Below are 21,188 nucleotides of genomic sequence, written 5' to 3' on the forward strand. Positions count from 1 at the left end.
TCCCTCTTTCTTTAGGGAGTATAGAACTCGAACATCTTCAAACGGGTTCGCTCCCTCTTTCTCTAGGGAGTATGGAACTCGAACAATCTTCAAACGGGTTCGCTCCCTCTTTCTCTAGGGAGTATGGAACTCGAACATCTTCAAACGGGTTCGCTCCCTCTTTATATAGGGAGTATAGAACTCGAACATCTTCAAACGGGTTCGCTCCCTCTTTCTCTAGAGAGTATGGAACTCGAACAATCTTCGAACGGGTTCGCTCCCTCTTTCTCTAAGGAGTATAGAACTCGAAAATCTTCAAATGGGTTCGCTCCCTCTTTCTCTAGGGAGTATGGAACTCGAACAATCTTCAAACGGGTTCGCTCCCTCTTTCTCTAGGGAGTATAGAACTCGAACAATCTTCAAACGGGTTCGCTCCCTCTTTCTCTAGGGAGTATGGAACCCGAACATCTTTAAACGAGTTCGCTCCCTCTTTCTCTAAGGAGTATGGAACTCGAACATCTTTAAACAGGTTCGCTCCCTCTTTCTATAGGGAGTATGGAACTCAAACATCTTCAAACGGATTCGTTCCCTCTTTCTTTAGGGAGTATGGAACTTCGAACATCTTCAAACGGGTTTGCTCCCTCTTTCTCTAGGGAGTATGGAACTTAAACATCTTCAAACGGGTTCGTTCCCTCTTTATTTAGGGAGTATAGAACTCGAACATCTTTAAATGGGTTCGCTCCCTCTTTCTCTAGGGAGTATGGAACTCGAACAATCTTCAAAAGGGTTCGCTCCCTCTTTCTCTAGGGAGACTAGAACTCGAACATCTTCAAACGGGTTCGCTCCCTCTTTCTCTAGGGAGTATAGAACTCGAACAATCTTCAAAACGGTTCGCTCCCTCTTTCTCTAGGGAGTATGGAACTCGAACATCTTCAAACGGGTTCGCTCCCTCTTTCTAGGGAGTATAGAACTCGAAAATCTTTAAACGGGTTCGCTCCCTCTTTCTGTAGGGAGTATGGAACTCGAACAATCTTCACTGGCTTCACTACTCTTTCGTGAAGGCTTAAGTTGGTTTTCTTCGAAGGTCAAACCTGAAAATCAAACGTTATCACTCATTAGTGTATGCTTGAAGATTCGAAAAACATTATACTCAAAAATTTAGAATTTAAGAGAATCTTTTCGAATTATTTCTCTTGTGAGAGCTTGTCTCGCCGCAATTAAATGTGAGAGTCTTCCTTGACTTGACTGTCATTTGAACCTCTCCCTTCTAGGGACCTTGAATCAGTTAATGACTCATCACGAGCGTTTCTTTTTAATCACTTAATTCAGCTTCTTTGTACTCGAAAACTTTTACTTTTTCTCCTACATCTGATGGTCTGATGGTTTGCTCCAACACTCTTCTGAGAAAGCTTAAAATGGATTTCCTTCACGACTCTTTGGTGAAGGGTTAAGATGGACTTTGCCCCAATCTCCTGGTGCAAGTCACTTAATCGATTGATTCCTCTCTTCATATACGAAGATCTCTGTTTTTTTTTCTACATCTGATGGTCTTCACTTCAATGCAATGTTTCTTCTATGGATTAGACCTATCAATTCTTCAGGGCATGCCTCTCTAACGCGATTCTTTACGTTTAAGGTTTGAAATATTCCTTTCAATCGTCGGGATCTTGTATCTTCTCTTCTCACTGGAAGATCTGTCAAAATGATATGTTTATGCATGAAACACGAATGCAACTCAATGTATCAGTGTAATGCATTTTCTTTTATGCAAATGATGTTTTCATGAATGTATAAATGTTGATCCTTCTTTGTTTGACTTCAAGGTGGCGAAATCAGTCCTCTTCTACTTGATCATTCCTTTCTAGGGTTTGCTCAGATATCCATGTAGCAACTCATAATTTTTAACTTGCACTTTGGAAGATCCCTCTAATCTTCTTTTATCTTCTTGTTGTCTTTGTCTCCTATCTTCATTTCGGAGAAATTACTTTTATCTTTCAACTTCTTGTTATGGTCATAAATATGACTGTGTTGTCCCAATCTCTGAGACTATGCATGACTGCGCCAAACTCCACAAAGATCACAGGGAGATCCGCATCTATTCTGATTTGACTCTTGAAACACATCACAAGGAAGATCTATCCCAATTTTCATGTCACCCAAATCATTTCTCATTTTAACCTTGGAGTTGCGTAAGACAACCTTCATCTTGGGTAATGGAACCAACACATGATCGCAACACTGATTCATCACCATACTCATTAGTTTGTAAAACAATTGACCACACATTCATCTTTTCTGTGACTTCTACCCATATCTTTCAACTGGAGAAACCCTTTGCATAGCACTCAGAGTTTTTATAAGGTATTAAAAGGATACCAAAACTCAGTGGAAATCACAAGAGTAATACAACTGATGATGAACAAAATGATCACATACAGTAAACCCCTCTGTCGATGTTTCACCATTTTCACCACTCATTCATTTCTATCCCAATGGAATTATTTGCTCAATTCATTGATCGTTCCACAGGTCTTCATATGCTTCCACATATGCCCCACATTAATACATCTAGTTGAAACATGCCTTCACTAGTGCCACAATATTATCTTATACTATTACGGGCCCTCAAAATGCCTTAACACCTCCAATTCGCAAGGCTCATTCTCAACGCCTTCTTGGTCTGAATCTCATCATCTCAACATGTAGTGGGTTCAGTTGTGCCCCAACATTGTCTTATACTGGTATGGGCCTTCAAAATGCACCAACACCTCAAATTGTAAGGCTCATTCTTAATGCCTCCTTGGTCTGAATCTCGTCATCTCAACGTGATGTGGGTTCAGTCGTGCCTCAACATATCACAACTTGAATGTTCTCATTCTGGTGTCACTACACAGTAGTGTTGTCAAATAGTTTGAGGGCTTCTCTTCACATCATCATAAACACTTAAGAAGTGATCAAATCTTCTAACAAAATGACTTGCCTGTTTATTCGGGCTGAGATATGTGCCCTTTCAAAGATGGCGAGCATCTATTTCTTGATGGGTTATTGACAAAGTCATCTGGAAATGCTAAAAGCTCTTATTCTTCATCCATTCTGATCTCTTTAGACCATCTATTTCAAGATTGTGGAATGCTTCACGTTCCGGCATTGCTTATTCTTCTTCTCAAATAGAGACACAATGAGCCTCACCAGCTTCAAGGACCTTTTACATTTGAACTGTCCTGTTTGAAAATGTTTTTCTTCTTTCTCTTATTTCAAAGATCAAGAATGAAAGAATTTTATTAAATATTGCTCCTTAATTCAGGCTTGCAATCAAATCAAATCATATACATGAGTTCACAGAATATCAAAAGAATCAACAACTCTTTAATATTTTCAGGGTTATAGCTCTTTGACAAGTGTCAAAATTGAGGGGTTAGCTTCAGTTGGCTTCTATTTTCTAAGGTTCGACCACCAGAATGTCATTTCTTTCTTGATCATTATGAATATCACAACATGCCCTTCTTTCTTGGCTTGGTATTTTAATCGGATGCGGACAAAATGACGCAACTAGTATAATCCATTACTAGACTTTCCAGAACACTTCCATTTCAGTTCTCTAAAATCTTCCATTTGTTCAAGCTTCGTAGACTCCTCTAACCAAGGTAGTGCAAAAATATCGATCTAAAAATGAAATTTCTGAGTGCTCGTGTGAAATTGACTATGAGAGGTGTTCATTAACTCCCTTAGTCCATCATTACCGAAACTCCTTATTTAGATAAACTTGATTTAATTTTCCATTGTCTGGTTAGCTGAAATCAGCTTTATTGTAATTTGACTTTATTGGGCTAGCAGAAGGGTTCATCTCATCACAAAGTCTTTGACTTGACAATCACAGTGGAGCATACACCGAATTGCCAGGTACCCGATCAAGGTCATGGTTTGAATATAGTCTATTCATAAAGCCAGGGCTTTCGAGTTTCCTCTATAACCAATTGCCTTAGTGGAATAGCTCAGCTTTATTATGTACCCATATTATATATATATATATATATTGTTGGGTATGCGGATTTAATTTCTTAAGCTTGTCAAGAAAAACCTTTCATAGTCTAGGTGTTGTTGAAAGTCATAAAATCTCATCGTTAGAGTTCAATTTCCAAGTAACTGACCTAAACTAGATTCACCTACTCGACTATTCCATCCGTAAAGATCATAATCATCATCTAACATCGTCAACAAAAGTATGGTCTAGACAATTTTGTAACATTGTACACAAAAGATGCCCCATGTTGTCCGCTCCTATGCATACCTGAATACCAAGCCTATTGTTCATACCTTTATGATAGGAGAAGGCTATATCGATCCCTGCAATAAAAAGGTATTGTGTTTGAGTGTATCTTCTGGGGGTAAGGCCCAAGGTCCTTGTTTTATCAGGTTTCAACCTTGTCACTTTGTCAAAGATTTATAACTCTAATCATTAAAGATCTTTTAATTCAGTTGATATTCAAAGAATTTCATGTTGAAAATTCGATTCAATGCTCACCATCATCAAAGTAGCATGAATTCATTTAAAATATCCTTACAAATAGAAAGATGAGAAAGTACAAAAACATGTTCAAACAAGATTCCTCAAATGGAAAATGCGATTGTGGTAGAGCACAACCTTCACTTGTTCAACCAAAATACCCTATTTTCCCTAGAATGACGGGTGCCCCGTTGGATTAGGGTTTTATTACCCTCATTTACTCCCCATTTCTCGATCATTTCCCTTGTCAAGACTCTATTATCAACGAGCCTTTCTATCTCTTCCATCAATGGTATGCACTTGTCAGTGTGATGGCCCAATGCCCCTAGATGAAAATCGCAAGCACTATTCGTGTCATAGCCATAAGCGGATGGGCTAGTCTTCATTCTTAATGGCCTTGGAGTGAGGTACTGATTATTGATTAAAGGGGACAACAAGTCAGAAATAGGCACTTGAAAAACCTTGAGGGTCGTATTTTCCCAAGACATCTTCTGCGGCCAGTCTCGGACTACCTCTCCTTTGACTTTTTCCTCATCACATCCCACTTCTATCTTCCTTTTTAGCGTCAAAGAGGTCTCAAGAGTTGAGTCATTTATCTATGCTTCACATACCTCACTTTCCTTGATTTTTCTCTTCTCATTTTGAAAACTCTCTTCCGTATGTACTTCACTTGTTTCGACCCCATCAACTCCATTCTGGGGATTAACTTTCAACGGTTTAACATCCATCTCCATAACTCCACGAGCTAAAAGATCTCGAACTTGTCGTTTGAAGTTACTACAATTCTCGATGGAATGTCCTCGGGCTCCTGCATGATATTCACAAGAAACTCTCTCATTATACCAGCTTGGATAAGGAGGCAGCAAAGGCTTGGCCAGACGTGGGACAATCAGTTGGGCTTGGAGCAACTTGAGATATATTTGGCTATATGAAAGCTCTTTTGACCCCACTTTCTCCTTGCCATTTTTATGATCATATTGAAGACCTTGTGCCTGACCACTGAAATATTCGCTTTGAAGATCTAACATTTGATCAGCATCCTGGGAGAGACATTGGTTTGCTGATCTCCCTTCATCGACAAGTTTTGAGCTTCCGGAGAACTTAGGTTTTCCATTTTCAAAGCATAACAACCCTTCCGAGATAAAGTTTTGAACTTTAAATATTAGGATCGTACAATCTTCTGTAGAGTGGCTAAACTCTTGAAAATGATAGCCACATGATTTTTTGACACCTTGCCAGTCTAGACGCAAATAAGTATTGTTCCTTGGAGGAAAATACTTTAGGAGCCCACTTTCAAAGAGAAAGGGTAACAAGTCTGAATATGATATCGGAATCGGAATCAAAGGTGTCATCTTCTTCTTCTTTATATTCTGTTTGGCCTTCTTTACTGGTACTTGAACCTCCTCTAGGCTTCTCTTCTTTAAGTTTTGTTCAACTTCCTTATTATTCGAAGTTTCACCCTTAGCTTCTACTTTTCCCAGTATGATCTCTGTAGCATTTTCTGGAATCATACTTGATTTTTGGAGTTGACTTGAATTACCAAAACCCCTACCAAGTTCTTGATCATTTGCTGTCATTACATTGGTTGCACCACTAACATTCAGATTTTCACTCGAAGCCTTCATCTTTTCTTGCATAATGGGGTCATCTGATGATTTCTCCCCATATATTAATGTAACCATCATGCTCATCAACTTAGACATCTGTTCTCTAGATTCAACTTGGAACTTTCTTGCTTCATCAATCATTTCTTGTTGGGTCTTTATGAGTTGTTCTTGAATTCTTTCAATCCTACTAACTCGTGTTAATATCTCATTCATTGCTCTATGTCCTTCTAGAAACACGTCCCGGGTAACTTTAATTTGCTTTCAGAGCTTCTGTCACATCAACCTTCATGAGTTACTCTCACGTTCATGATTAATGCATGTAAAATGCTTAAACAAATACATGCAATGCAAATGCAAATGTTAAATGCAAATGCAAAAGGTGTTAATTCCAAAAGTGACCACTATAGAACAACCTTCATTTAGACAACAAGAATTCATTACACCATGTAGCGAAATACAATTGTGATTCTTCATCTCTTCATTTCCTTGAGTCGTACTCTTCATGGAATCTGGCACTGCACCTCCAAAGTTGTCAACGTATCTTATCACCTTTGATGAGGTCGGATGTCCTTAAATTGAATCTTGGGATCTTCGTCTTTACTTTTAATGCAAAGTAGTTTTCATGTCTTTGTGAACATCTTCTCGTCCTTGGTATTACTGCATCTATCCCTTGAGGGAACATCTTCGGCCTTTGCTCATTTAAAAAGAGTCTTCGATCAACTTTTAACTTCATTCATCGGGTGTCTTTCTTCATGGATCGGTCTTCAATCAGGTTCAAATTTCTTCATTCTTCGGATGTCATTCTTCATGAATCACTTGAATGTCTCTAGATCTCCCGATTTGACTACATGGCTAAGAATTTCTTGCCTCGATATGACCAGCCTTCTTATTAGTTAATCACTTACAAATTAACACCTTTGAATGACATGAAGATGCACATGCAATAAATCCACAATAAAATAGACATAAAAGAAAAATGGGTTAGTACTCTAAGATAAACAACAAAATAATAAGTACCGTAAATATCAAATAAAACCTACCCTCACATGCTGATTACCCAATCATGCTTAGTAGATCCTACCCAATATGATATCTACCCCCATACATTGTTATTCACAAAAAATCCTAACCGCATGATATCTAATTCACATGCTTGTTCAAGGAAATAAACCTAACCGCATGATTTCTAGTTCGCATGCATTTATTTGAAAAGCGAAAATAAATGACTCAAAAACTTTCCCTTGTGTACCCTCCTCACGGAATTATTAAGGTTCGGGTTAGGCTCGACCTAAATTCAGGCTCTATGTTCACTATATGCTGGGTTTAGTTCTAAAGCAATAGGTTCTCGAATTGCCCTTGTCAGTGCCCCCTTGGGCTGTTGAACCCTCAATCTTGGCCCATCACAGGCTTTAGGGGATCAAGTTCAATTCGAGGGAACACGCCTCCTTATGTTCGTGCAGAGGTGAATACCATCACGAGGACCATAAGGCGTGAGCTGCAGGAGTGATCCACTATCCCATGTTGAGGTGAAAACCACACGAGGGAGTAGTCTCTCACTCCTACTTAAATAGGACAGAGCGGGGTTTTAGCTCATGTTATGAAAATGCAACTATGCAGTGTGTGAGGAAAAGCGAAAATAAAATAACACATATTCACAAAACACTCAAAAAATAATCCTCTTTAAACACATAATTAATCTCAAACTAATAGCAAACAGATCAGTACAACTATTTATTTGTTAATCAAATTACAAACAAAAAGATATTGAAACCAAACAAGGGATCAAAAACGAATTTCTAACTTTATTTGCAAAGACAATTAATTAATCGACTATAGGCCTGACTCTCTAAAAAAATTCCTCAGCAGAGTCGCCAAGCTGTCGAAACGATTTTTAAATCGAGGGGAAGCGAGATTTTGAAAACCGCATCATTTTAATTATTTTCTTTACGATTGAATTTTTTAATTAAAACAATGTGATTTTAGAAAACCTCTCGTTTCGAAAATTTGGGAATTCATTCACGATAAAAACACAGGTTCGAAGAGTCGCCACCAATCTTTGATTAGGGTGTGATTGGACACCCAAAAACGTTGTCATTTTAAATAAAAATTAATTTTAATTAAAACCATAAATTTAGGTATGCATTACCAAAAATGAGTTCGGGAGTCAGTTACGCGTGGGGAAGGATTAGCACCCCCACAGCGCCCTAAATCGGTACCTCATCGATTAATTAATGTCTTTGCAATGAAATTTACAAATTCGATTTTAAATTGGTTTATGATCCCCGACAAAACAACATATGAATTTTACAACATTCAAAAGCACCAAAATAGATTAAATTAAAATTACCCAACCTTTAGAAAGATAAAGAATGTTCGATTATTTACAAATGCCGAGACCAGATCTTAAATAGTTATAACAACCTTTTCTCGATAAATTTAAATAGCCGAACATTTCTTTTTCTTTCATTCCCAAATTTTAAAATGATAAATCAATTTCTTAGGTGTCACTGATGGGATACACTTTTAGATTAAAATCGTCGAAAGTGGATATCTAATCAGTTAAGACAACCCACTTAAAACAATTTTAAATTAAAAGGATATTACCTTTAATCAAATTATGTAATAATGTCGAGTTATGCTTATGAGGATATCATATATAAACTAGTTAAATAATACAACTCATTCGAATAAATATTTAAATCTAAAAATGCACATATAATTATATATTAAACAAATAAACCTGCTAAGCTAATATGCAACAAATATTTTCTTATGTCTAATCATTTAATAACTGCAAATGTAATACTTATCTAATTTACTTAAGGCTGAAAATAAAATAAAAATTGCATAACACATACATACATAAAAATGTACATTCCATACATAAAATAGTAATATGAATGTCATTACTTATGAACAAAAATTAAATTTACTGCTAAAAACCCAATTCTAAATTTAATGCTACCATATAAGACTAAAATAACAAACACTAAAGTTAGGCAACCAAAATACAAATTGATCAGTAAATTAATCAAAACAACTAGGATTAAATTACCAAATAACAGAAATTACAAGTTAAATGTGAAAACAAAAAAAAGGAAAATAACATAGGCTGAGGACTAAAACATAACACGTTTACAATACACATACCAAAATACAAACACAGAAATTTAGGACTGAAACAGAATGCTCGGAAAATAAGAAGACGAAGTTACTAACAAACAGATTACATTCAAGGACCAAAACAAAACAGGTTCAAAACTGAAGGATCTCGTACCATATTAACCCAACTATCCTAAAACGCGGCGTATCACTCCCAGACTCAATGCGCTGCCATTCTGAACCTCTCCTAAACGACGCCATTTTGGCATTTTGGATATATGGAAATAGAGGGTAAGTTTTAACCCTAATCCTCATTCTCATCTTAGCTTAAACAAACCCCCCAGCCATTTTGCTCTCTCACATTTCCTTCTTCTTCTTCAACCCTCACCGAAGCCTCCAACCGCCGTGGCCTCCACCGCCTGATGGCTCCGATGAGGAGCCTAAACGTCACCTAACCTCGTTCCGACAACAACCCCTCTGAATACCAACCTAAAAACCGAGATCTAAGGAAAACCCAACCGGCTTCACACTCCAAAAGCCTCCAAAACTAGACACCTAATCTTAGAGAACGTCTCTACCCAAAGCATAAACCATGCTAATCTAAAACAAACCACTCTGTTTTGTCCTCAAAAACCCCAACTTCTCGACCCCTATAGCATGCAACAACAATACCCTCAAGATGAAAACCTTACCCTCGAGGACACAACCGGGCTCAGGTTTCAAGCGATGATGATGGCTCTCCTCTTCAAGTCAGGAAGGTAAGGATCATTGTTTTGCTTTCCAAAATTTTGGTTGGTGTTGGCGGCTCTAATATGCGTTTTGGGTTCCACTGGTTGTTGGTGACGAGTTCCTTGGTTTTCTTTTTTGTTCTGCTAATGGATGGTTTCGTTTTTTTTATGAGTGTTTACTAACTATTTCTCGATGAACCTTCGTTCCTCCTCGTTGATTGCCTCTGATGATTCGTTTATTGGATTTTTTTTATGATGATTTCTCCTTCTTTTTCCTTTTTTTTTCTCTCTGGTTCTTGGTTCGTTTTTATATTTTCCCACTGATAATGACCAACCTTTTTATTTCCCGTTATTTTAGTCGAAAATCCTCGTTTTTGCTTCCTCGTTTTCTATTTATTTGGTGGGCAGGATCCCTGTTCGAATATGGTGAACACATGCGGAGATAATGGTGGCTTTGGTCTAAGTAGATGGCCGACAGACGTGGGTCTCCCTCGATAAGTTCGAGCACTGTCTCGGGTTCCATGTGCACGCTGGTTTGAGGCTCAAGGAGGATCGAGAGCCGTTGGATCTCGTTCGATCCAACGGTGGTAGCTTGGCGGCGCCAGAAATAGGGCGAAAACCCTAATGCTCATGTGATCTAGACCGTTGATGACAAACAGATCGAACGGTCTGGAGCATGCGGTGGCTGGGTAACAAGATGGAGACTAGGGTTTCACAACTGGGCTGCAACAATGGGCTTCAACATCCAAGCCGGGCCTGTTTTGATTTGGACTCCACTTGGGCCAATCTGGTCCAATCTGTTGTAACTTGGACTATAACAAACATAAATAAGTTATTGATTAGTATTTATTTATTTTCTTATATATATATATATATATAAGTAGGATACTATTTATACGTACTCATAATAATAAACATACTCGTATGTATTACTAATATAAAGTACGTGACCCTATGAAACCATATTACTAATAGCTCTGACGAATATCAACCCATGGACTCGATAACAACCGAAAAAGAAAATAATAATAATAAAAAAAAGATATGTATATAAATTCAAAAGATGCCCCGGACAAAATGAGCATCTACAGTTTCCATACATTGAGGGGGGTTTTGACTCAAAATGAAATGTTGAGTGATCAAATATGTTAAAAAAATCAATACGGGTAAATTTGATTGTATTATCAAATGTTGGGGTATTTTATTGCATTATGCCTAAAATAAAAGGGTAAACTATACCAGTGACACTTAACTATTGCTCTTTTTCATTTTGACCACCATTTTTGAAATTTTATCAATTAGGTCACTCAACTATTTAAATGCATTCAATTAAGCCACTTGTCGTTAATATAAAAAACTCATGTGGCAATTAAAATATTTGGTATAATTACACATTTAGTCATTGTTACTTGCAGACACTCATTTTCGTCCGGATTTTTATTTTATTATTATATATATAGTATAATTTTTGAAAATATTTTTGAAAAATATAATATATAATTTTTTAGAAAACTGTTTTTGAAAACATATAATATACTGTTTAAAAATTGGTTTTTAAAAATATATATACTATATAGCTTTGAAAATGATTTTTGAATATATATATATATATATATATATATATATATATTATAGTTTGCAAATGATTTTTGAATATATATATATAATATATAGTTTTTGTAACATTTTAAAAATTTATATAATATATAGTTTTGAAATCATTTTGAAAACTTATATAATATATAGTTTTGAAACATTTTTGAAAACATATATAATATATAGTTTTAAAATATTTTTGAAAATATATACATTATATAGTTTTTTGGAAATATTTTACATATATAATATATTATTATTATTATTATTTGTTTTTATTATTATTTTATTAACATATTTTTAGGTCCAACAAGGGTCGAAGACAGGGCCTGCCTGACCCAGCAAATGGCTAGGGTTACATCCTTAGCAGAGACGCCACATGTGAGGGGCTTGAGGGTTGCGTGAGGACCACGCGCTAGTCAAAGCACGCGAAACGGTTGGCCGGGATCCTCGGGTCTGAACCATCCCGGAGTGTTCGATCAACCAACAACCCACAACTTCGAGATCATCGGGACCCAAACGGCCCCTTTGAATGCTATAAAAGGGAGCCTCGTCGGAGAATCAACAACACAACACAACACAACGAGGAACGATAAGAATGCAGAGCCGAAACCACCAACAATCAAAACCGCAACTGATAGAGGAAAAACAGAACCAAACAACCAAAGATACCAGTAAAGAGCCAAAACATCGAAACCAAACCAACACAAATCAATCAAACACAAAGCAAATACATTAACAAAAGAACTGAAATACCCAACATCAAAAAACCATCTTGCATATAAAAGAAAGATGAGGTATCGGTAGTGCTCGGAGAGTGGAAAAGTCACCATAAAGCAAAGATATTTTTCAACAAAAAAGGGTAAAATCGCATCTTTTTGCTTAGATCTACTTCGATAGGGGCGTTTTTAAGACGTTCGGTTTCAGTTTTGGGTTCACAAGGTTGAGAGGAACATTTGGGGAGAGTTTTGGTTTTTCCGACCACGGAGGCGGTGGCCAGAGTGGCGGTCGGCGCAGTGTCTGGTCACAGGAGGCGGTGGATGGATTTCGGCCAGTTAGAGACATTGAGAGAATTTGGGAGAGATGAGGAAGATGAGTTGGAGAGAAATATTGAAAATGAAATGGGAATGGGGGTTTTGACACATTTATATACCAGAGACCTCTGTGTAAATACATGATTCTTAAATCCTTTCCACCGTCCTTGTGATTTTGAAGCGCAATTCAATTCGGTCACCGTTTGTAATTTTTCCCCTGAATTTTCAATTTAATCAATTTAATCCATGTTTATATTTTTATATTTTACGAATTGGCCCCCTAACGTTTTATTTCTCTCTTGCAGATCATTTTTAGTACCAATTTAATCCATCGATTTCAAGTTGCTTCAATTTGATCCTTTAAATATTTAGTTATTCAATTTTTTTTCCTTTTAAATCTTATTATGTTTTTTTAAAATTATTTAGTGTTATTTTTTACTTATTATTATTTTTTATTCACCTTTAAACTTTAACCTTTTTTCATTTTATTTTATTTTTTTCTTTGATTTATTTAATATTTTCATTTTTTATTTGATTTATTTTATTTTCTTTTTCCTTTGATTTATTTTTTTATTTATTATTTCTTCTCTAACATTTTCAACTTTTTAGAGAGATTTCAACCAATCAAAGGTAAGTAATTTGAATTGGGTTTTTAAAATTTTAATTTTATTTTTCGTAATTAAGACAACCGACAACTTAATCGGTACCGAAAGGGCAGCACAAGGGTGCTAATCCTTCATTGACTGTAACTGACTCCCGAACCCGACACGTTTCTGGTAAAACACATATCAGATAAGGTGGTGTCCGATCCACCTAAATGTTTTTAAAATGATCGGTGGTGGCTCTAAATTTTTATTCAAGTTGAACCCCAATTTCGGGACCACCCAAAAGACGGCCGCGACATTACTTATATATTCTATCAATTTAGTCCTAATTTTAATAAATTAAAATAAAAAATTGATTTTATTCTATCATATATAATAATATATACATGTAGTATTATTTAGCCATCAACCCCGTCTTTGTCGTTATCATTTCAAGCACTATATATTTCAACATATAAATACTAAGTCTACAGCAGCTTATATATATATATATATATATGTATTTATTTACTTTAATGTAATATGTCCATTCTGTACTTTATAAAATTATTAGAAATTATATCGTCACAAAACAATGAATTATGATAATAATAAAGAAATGAAGTATATAATAATAAAAAAGTTATCATTATAAATCATTTAGTTTTCTGGATTTTGGGATGTAGTCAAATGATTGAGAGTTATCTTAGAACATATATAATCTTGTATTTACTCTAAATTAAAATGAATTTGAAAAGCTTTTTCTTATCACACGTAGAGAAAGTTTCTCAACTAAAAAAAAGATTAATTATGTGTTTAATCACTTAACTATCACTTTGGTTCTGTTAGGTTATATAATTATTTGTTTTTCAAAATATTCACTAATGTTAGCTTTTGATTTCATGTTGATCATCTATTGTTAAAAATTAATAGAACTATTGACTTGAATTTTTTTATTTTTTCAATGATGATGTAACATTACCTTATAGTGAGATGTTAACATCACTGTTAATTTTTTAAAGATTGTTGATCAAAATGAAATAAAAAAAACATAATATTAGTGATGATTTTGAGAGAGAAAAATATATATATTGGTGACTAAAACGAAACCACACGAACAATTAGGTAACTAATTATCTAATTTACCCTATATTTTATTCAACTTGAATTTTTACTGCAATTATTTTTTTTTATAAATTCTATCCAAAAATCAATTCTTTAATTTCTTTATACTTTATTCTCAAAATACTTTTATAAAAAATAAAATTATAAATATATCTAATAATGTTATATGATATTTAATTTTAATAAATTAAAATTAGGACCAAATTGATAGAATATATAAGTAGCAATGACCAAATGTGTAATTATACTAAATATTTTAATTGCCACATCAGTTTCTCAATTAAATATTAATGAAAAGTGGCTTAGTTGACTGCATTTAAATAGTCCATTGATCTAATTAACAAAATTTCAAAAATGATTGTCAAAATTAAAAGGGACAATATTTAGGTGTCACTGGTATAATTTACCCTTTATTTTAAAAAATTTACTTTTAGTTTTTTAACTAAATTTTAATAATATGTTGAGCTTTTTAGAATTTTAATTTTTATAAATTAAATTAATGGTGCTCATCGTTAGTGGTATTAATCGATGCTCGTCAAACACTATAGAATTTTCCCTTTTTTAATTATAAATCCTAAACCGCTTTAAATTGTATAACTTCCAAACAAAATAATAGTTTAGATATATAACCGCATTAATTTAAGTTTTCTTATAGCAACTAGGAGGAAAAAGATTCTCCTAATCATCTAACATTAATCATGGTTATAGTAACACTTTTGTCATTATATGTACATAATTAAAAAAATATTGTGGGGGTGAAATTTTTAAGGATGATTTTTTACGGTGAACGAGCACCATTAATTTAATTTATAAAAATGTAAATTCTAAAATACTCAATTTATAATTATAAATTAGTTAAAATTTTAAAGATAAATTATTTAAAATAAAAGATAAATTATACTAGTAACCACCTAACTATTGCCCCTTTTCATTTTAACCAATATTTTTGAAATTTTGTCAATCAAGTCACTCAACTATTTAAATACATTCAATTAAGCACTTTTCGTTAATATTTAACGGAGAAGTTGGTATGCCAGTTAAAATATTTAGTATAATTACACATTTGGTCATTGTTACTTATATATTCCATCAATTTGGTCCTAATTTTAATAAATTAAAATAAACTTAACCCACAAATCAAATGGTGCCATGTATAATAACCCAAAATTCAACTTTTTTATTTTAATTTTAAAAGTTATGACATATTCTATATTTATAACAAAACAAAATTTATAGCAAAACCTTTTTCTAAAAAATTAAATAACTCAAGCAATAATTTATGATATTAAATTTAAAGCAAACTAAATTAAGAACCATTTTGATATAGGTTAGTCTTTTAGAGCAAAATTTTCCATGCTAACTCCATTGAGAATCTTATCAGTATAAACTTTTATTAAAGATGGACATAAAATTTTATAGTAGGAGATTAATTTTTAAAATTTAAAAAGAAGAATGTGTCAAACATGAAAGAAAATATATGTCAACTTTTTCTATTAGAAATTTACTAGATAAAATTTTCTTAGTTTTACAGGTTAGACTATATCACCATTTTCTAGTAGAATGTCATTTGCAAATCGTAATAGGATAAAAATTTTGTCCAGCGAACTTTATATGCATGAGCTAATCAATTATATTTTCCTTAAAACTAGAAGAGGTTATGGTACCATGAACGGGATGCTTATGAGAACCATAAATGGAATTTCTAGTAAAAAAATTGTTTTGTTATAAATATAGAATATGTCGTAACTTTTAAAATCTTTTAAAATTAAAGATTTGAGGGTTAAGTTTATTTTAATTTATTAAAATTAGGACCAAACTGATAGAATATATAAGTAACAATGACCAAATATTTTAACTGCCACATCAGCTTCTCCCTTAAATATTAATGGCAAGGGGATTAGTTGAATGCATTTAAATAGTTGAGTGACCTGATTGACAAAATTTCAAAAAATATTGATCAAAATGAAAAGTGGAAATAGTTAGGTGGTTACTTGTATATTTTACCCTTTATTTTAAATAATTTATCTTTAAATTTATAATTATAAGTTGAGTCCTTTAGAATTTAAATTTTTTATAAATTATATTAATGGTGTTCATCGTTAGTGATGCTCATCGTTGCTCATCGAGCGCCGTAGAATTTTCCAATTTTTTAAACAAAATGAACAATAATAATATTAGCAATAATATTTTGGGTAAATTACCCATTTAGTATTTAAATAATCAGTTTTGGTATATTTTAATATCTAAACTTTCAATTTTTTTAAAAACCATACCCAACGTTTAGTTTTTGTTTCATTTTAGTACCCCCACCGTTAAAAACTTAACAGACGGGCTTGTCGGCCGCCACGTCTACAGTCACCGGCTATCGCATCTGTCGGTCGATGAAGCCCAAACTTTCTAACACACACCTTTTCAACCCCTTGAATGTGATTTCAGCCTCCGTTTTACCCAAAAAAATGCCTCAATTTCCCCAAATAAATGATGGACTCTTCAACTTCTTCGTCCTCTTATATCCGTCGTCAACCGTCTGATGGCCTGAAACTAGACTATGTTGGTCGACTCGTCGTTCTCTCATGGTCCACCGTTCGGATTGGTCGTCCATCGGAGCTATGCCCCATTAGCCCGTCTGTTTTAACGGTAGGGTATTAAAAAAAAACAAAAACTAAACGTTAGGTGTTTTTGAAAAAATTGAAAGTTTAGATATTAAAACTGATCAAAACTGATAATTTAGGTACTAAATGTTTAGTTTACCCTAATATTTTTAAATGAAAAGGTTAAATTTCTAATAATGATAAAAAATTCAAGATTATAAAACAAATCTTAATTTCTTCAATAACCTCTAAAAATAATTACCTAATCAAATGTTACAATCTCAAGTAAAATCAATATTCATGCATTATGCAATCAATAAATATCTACATTTATATAAAAATCTTAATTTAGCACACGTAATTTTTTAATCTTTATCTTCTTAGAGATAAATCAATAAAATTAGGGATGGCAACGGGCCGGATATTGGTCCCCCGTCCCCGTCCCCGTTTAAAAATCCCGTACCCATCCCCGCTTAAAAAACCGTGAGGGTTTAAACGGGGATCCCCAACGAGTAATCGGGAAAAACCGCGGGGAAACATGTATCATCGTTTAGCATAAACGGTTATTTAAACGGGTATCGGGCCGGGTATATATATTTAAATTAAATATATAAATATTATATATATATATTTTAATTTTAATTAATTTTATTAATTATATATATATATAATTATTTTTAATATTTATCGGGCCGGCCAGGGTTTTTTTACCATCCCTAAATAAAATGTAATCTATGAAGAAGAGTCGTTATCAAATTAGAAAGAACTATTTAAAAGTCTTAAAGCATTGCTTATCTATCTAGTAAAAGTATTAAAATGAATGCTAAAAAAGAGAGAAATTCAAGAAAAAAGTAATAAGAATTTGGAATGTTCAGTAAGCGCATATTTTAGTAGCGATAATAGACATGCAAGATGAGTCAAGATATTTTATAGTCGAATCTAGTTTATAAAATTCGAGTCGAGTCAAATTTTTGTATTTTTGATTAAATTTAATTATAAATATTTATAATACCATGATATTATTTGATTATAATATAAATGATTTTGTATAACCATACACAGTAGATATATATTTATTCATTTTTCATATATAATATACATATATTATACAGAGTTAAGGGACTCAACTTAAACTTGAAAATTAATCCACTAAAAATTTTGAGTTATTCGAGTCACTATTCAAGTCATTCAAGTTGCTTTTTATAACTTGATTTGAATTTGAAATTTTTTCAAGTTGAGTCGAGTTTATAAAATTACAACTTGAAGTTAATTCGAGCCGAATTTTCTCAAATTGAGTATAATAGAAACATTTAATTTTCAAGTCAAATCGAGTTTTGCTCACCCCTAAATTCAGTATACTTGAACTTACACCTTTTTATATATAGGTAAAAAGTGGCATATGTTGATAATTAATCAGGAGATATGAAATTTCACCTATAACTTTTAGATTAGTTAAAACTGTTCACTTGTAATTCTTTCGAACATTATATATTGTTTTAAAAATAATCCCACGGCTTCATTGAAGACATTTTACATTAAAGTCTATGGATAAAACTATGGTAACAGCAAAATAGGTTTGGCATTTTTAGCGGCATTTTTTGAAAAACATCGGTAAAGTTATTATTATCGCGGCATTTTTAGAATAAACGCCACAAAATACCAAATTTTGCGACAGTTAAAGCAAAAACGCCGCTAAATACTTGTACTTTAATGACATTTTTATATAAACGTCGATAAAGACTGTACTTTAGTGACATTTTTATACAAACACCTCTAAAGACTCGTACTCTAGGTGTTTTTATACAAACACCCTAAAAAGTCGTACTTTAGTGGCATTTTTATAAAAACATCATAATAGGACATGTGTATAATGATGTTTTTGAAAAAAACAACACCGTAAGAGATTCATACTGTAATGGCATTTTTTGAATAATCGCCACAATTTATCAGTACATTAGTGGCGTTTGCATACAAATGCCGCTAAAGACTCGAACTTTAGGGGGATGTTGTTAAAGACTGTACTTTAGTGACATTTTTATACAAACGCCGCTATAGTGTTTTTATACAGTTTCTGAGTCCCACACCTCTTTAACCCTTATTCATTTTTTTTCTCTTCACCTATTTTTTTTTTCATTCCTGTCGTTTACGCAATCCCATCTGCTGTTCAAAATTTCCAACAGGTAGCTATTGAACTATTTTTTCTCATTCGTGGATCATTGCTTCCAGAATTCTCGTCTTCCATTCACTACAGCAAAAGTGGCTTGTTGTGGCGTTTTTTTTACTTATAGCGGCGTTTTTAAGCGCCGCTAAAAACACCTGCGGCGTAAAGACAAACGTCGCTAAAAATAGCGCCGCTAAAGTTTACGGCGTTTTTCAACAAAAAACGCCGCAATAGGTGACAACATATAGCGGCGTTGAACAAACGCCGCAAAAGGTATTGATATTTAGCGGCGTTTTTCAGAAAAACGCCGCAATAGGTGTTGATATTTAACGGCATTTGGCAGACAAACGCCGCAATAGGCGTTGATGTTTAGCGGCGTTTTCTTTACAAACGCCGCAGTAGATGTTTATTTTTACCGGTGTTTTTCCTACAAACGCCGCAGAAGATGTTGATATTTAGCGACGTTTTCCTAAAAACAAAATTTTAGCTTAATTTTAGTTTAATTTTTAAAATCCGTGGTTTCATTTCCGCCGAGATAAAATATATTAATCTTTTCCCCCACCTCAACAACTACAAGCAAAATCCTACGGTCAAAGAAATCATATAAATCTTGCAAATGAGATGAACCCTAACATTAGAAGTTAATTGATAAATTCAAGCTTTCTTGGGAGATTTAGTTGCCTTTGATGGAGATTTCGATTCTTTAGAAGAGGCCTTTTCAGTCTTCTTTGGGAGAAGAACAGGGTTAATGTTCGGTAAAACGCCACCGTGAGCAATAGTAACGCTGGCGAGAAGCTTTCCCAGTTCCTCGTCGTTCCTCACGGCGAGTAGAAGGTGTCTTGGGATGATCCTGTTCTTCTTGTTGTCACGTGCTGCGTTTCCGGCCAATTCTAGAACCTGGATTCCCAATTCAAAACCGAATTACGAACTACAAATAACAACAATTAACTTATGCGATGACTTGCCCTAGCTTTCAGTTACCTCGGCTGCTAAGTACTCGAGAACAGCGGCGAGATAAACCGGAGCTCCGGTTCCGACACTCTACGAATACCTTCATTTCTTTAAGTAGCGGTCGATCCTTCCGACGGGGAATAGGAGGCCAGCTTTGACGGACCTTGAAACTGGCTTCTTCTTTGGGCCGCCGCCTTTTCTTCCACCAGCACCTTTCTGTACTTTAACTCCGGCATCCATTGCTAGAGACAGACGTGAAAAAAATGATTTTAACGCTTCAAGAAGTATAAAATTCTCAGCTTTGACAAATCGCGGTGCAGAAAATAAAGCGAGATTGGCACGTTTTGTAGCGGTAGTTTAGGCGGGGTGCAACGAGAGGGGACTGAGACCCGTTAGATTGTGCACTTATCGACGGTTGAAGATCCTTTAGAGACGATCCGTGTTGTTTTCAATAACACCAATGAGAAGTGTGAACACTCCAACCAAACGTATCAAAAATATTTAGATGCTTACATTAATTTGTATTTCAATGCTAATTCGACATGGAATATTAATATGTCAGAAAAAATTATATTATTCAAATTTTCATGTTATAAGTAAATTAAAGACTTAAATATATTATTGTCTCCTAAAGTATACTATTTGTATTAAATTGTCCTCTAAAATTTTTTCAAATATTTTATTTTTTTAAACTTTAAATCGTTATCTCATTTACTCTAAATCGTTAACTCCGTTAAAGTAAAAAATCAACACGCCGCTGAGAGGGCAAACGACTGGAGAGAAAGAAAGCCTGACCTGGGTATGGCGAAATGCGACGACGCCGGAGACGAAGAAGGCACGGCGCAGTGAAGGAGATGGCTACTGGTGTTTTCTGGGTAAATTGTAATCGGAAAATCGTAGACAAATCAATAAGGAAGAATGGCTAGGGCTTCAGGAGTTTTAAAACTGGCTTTGCGACGTTTAACATTACAAACGCCACTGATGTGTAAATAATTGCGGCGTTTTTAATTAAAAAATGCCACGTTTGTTAAAATCAATTGCGGCGTTTACAGAAAAACGCCACTAATGTACGACCCATTTGCGGCGTTTCTTGTAAAACGACACTATAAGCAACTCTATTGCGGCGTTTATATAAAAACGCCACTAATGTACGACCCATTTGTGGCGTTTCTTGTAAAACGCCACTATAAACAACCCTATTGCGGCGTTTATATAAAAACGTCGCT

The 21,188-nt window shown here is 34.2% G+C and overlaps 1 pseudogene; it reads right to left on the reverse strand.

Annotated features, from left to right (window-relative positions):
- Positions 1-19,634: 19,634 nt before the first annotated feature.
- LOC120171193 lies at positions 19,635-20,288 on the reverse strand (annotated as a pseudogene).
- Between the last annotated feature and the right edge of the window lie 900 nt (positions 20,289-21,188).

This window comes from Hibiscus syriacus, unplaced genomic scaffold (genome assembly GCF_006381635.1).
Source record: "Hibiscus syriacus cultivar Baekdansim isolate YM2019G1 unplaced genomic scaffold, ASM638163v2 tig00111812_pilon, whole genome shotgun sequence".
Classification (NCBI taxonomy): domain Eukaryota; kingdom Viridiplantae; phylum Streptophyta; class Magnoliopsida; order Malvales; family Malvaceae; genus Hibiscus; species Hibiscus syriacus.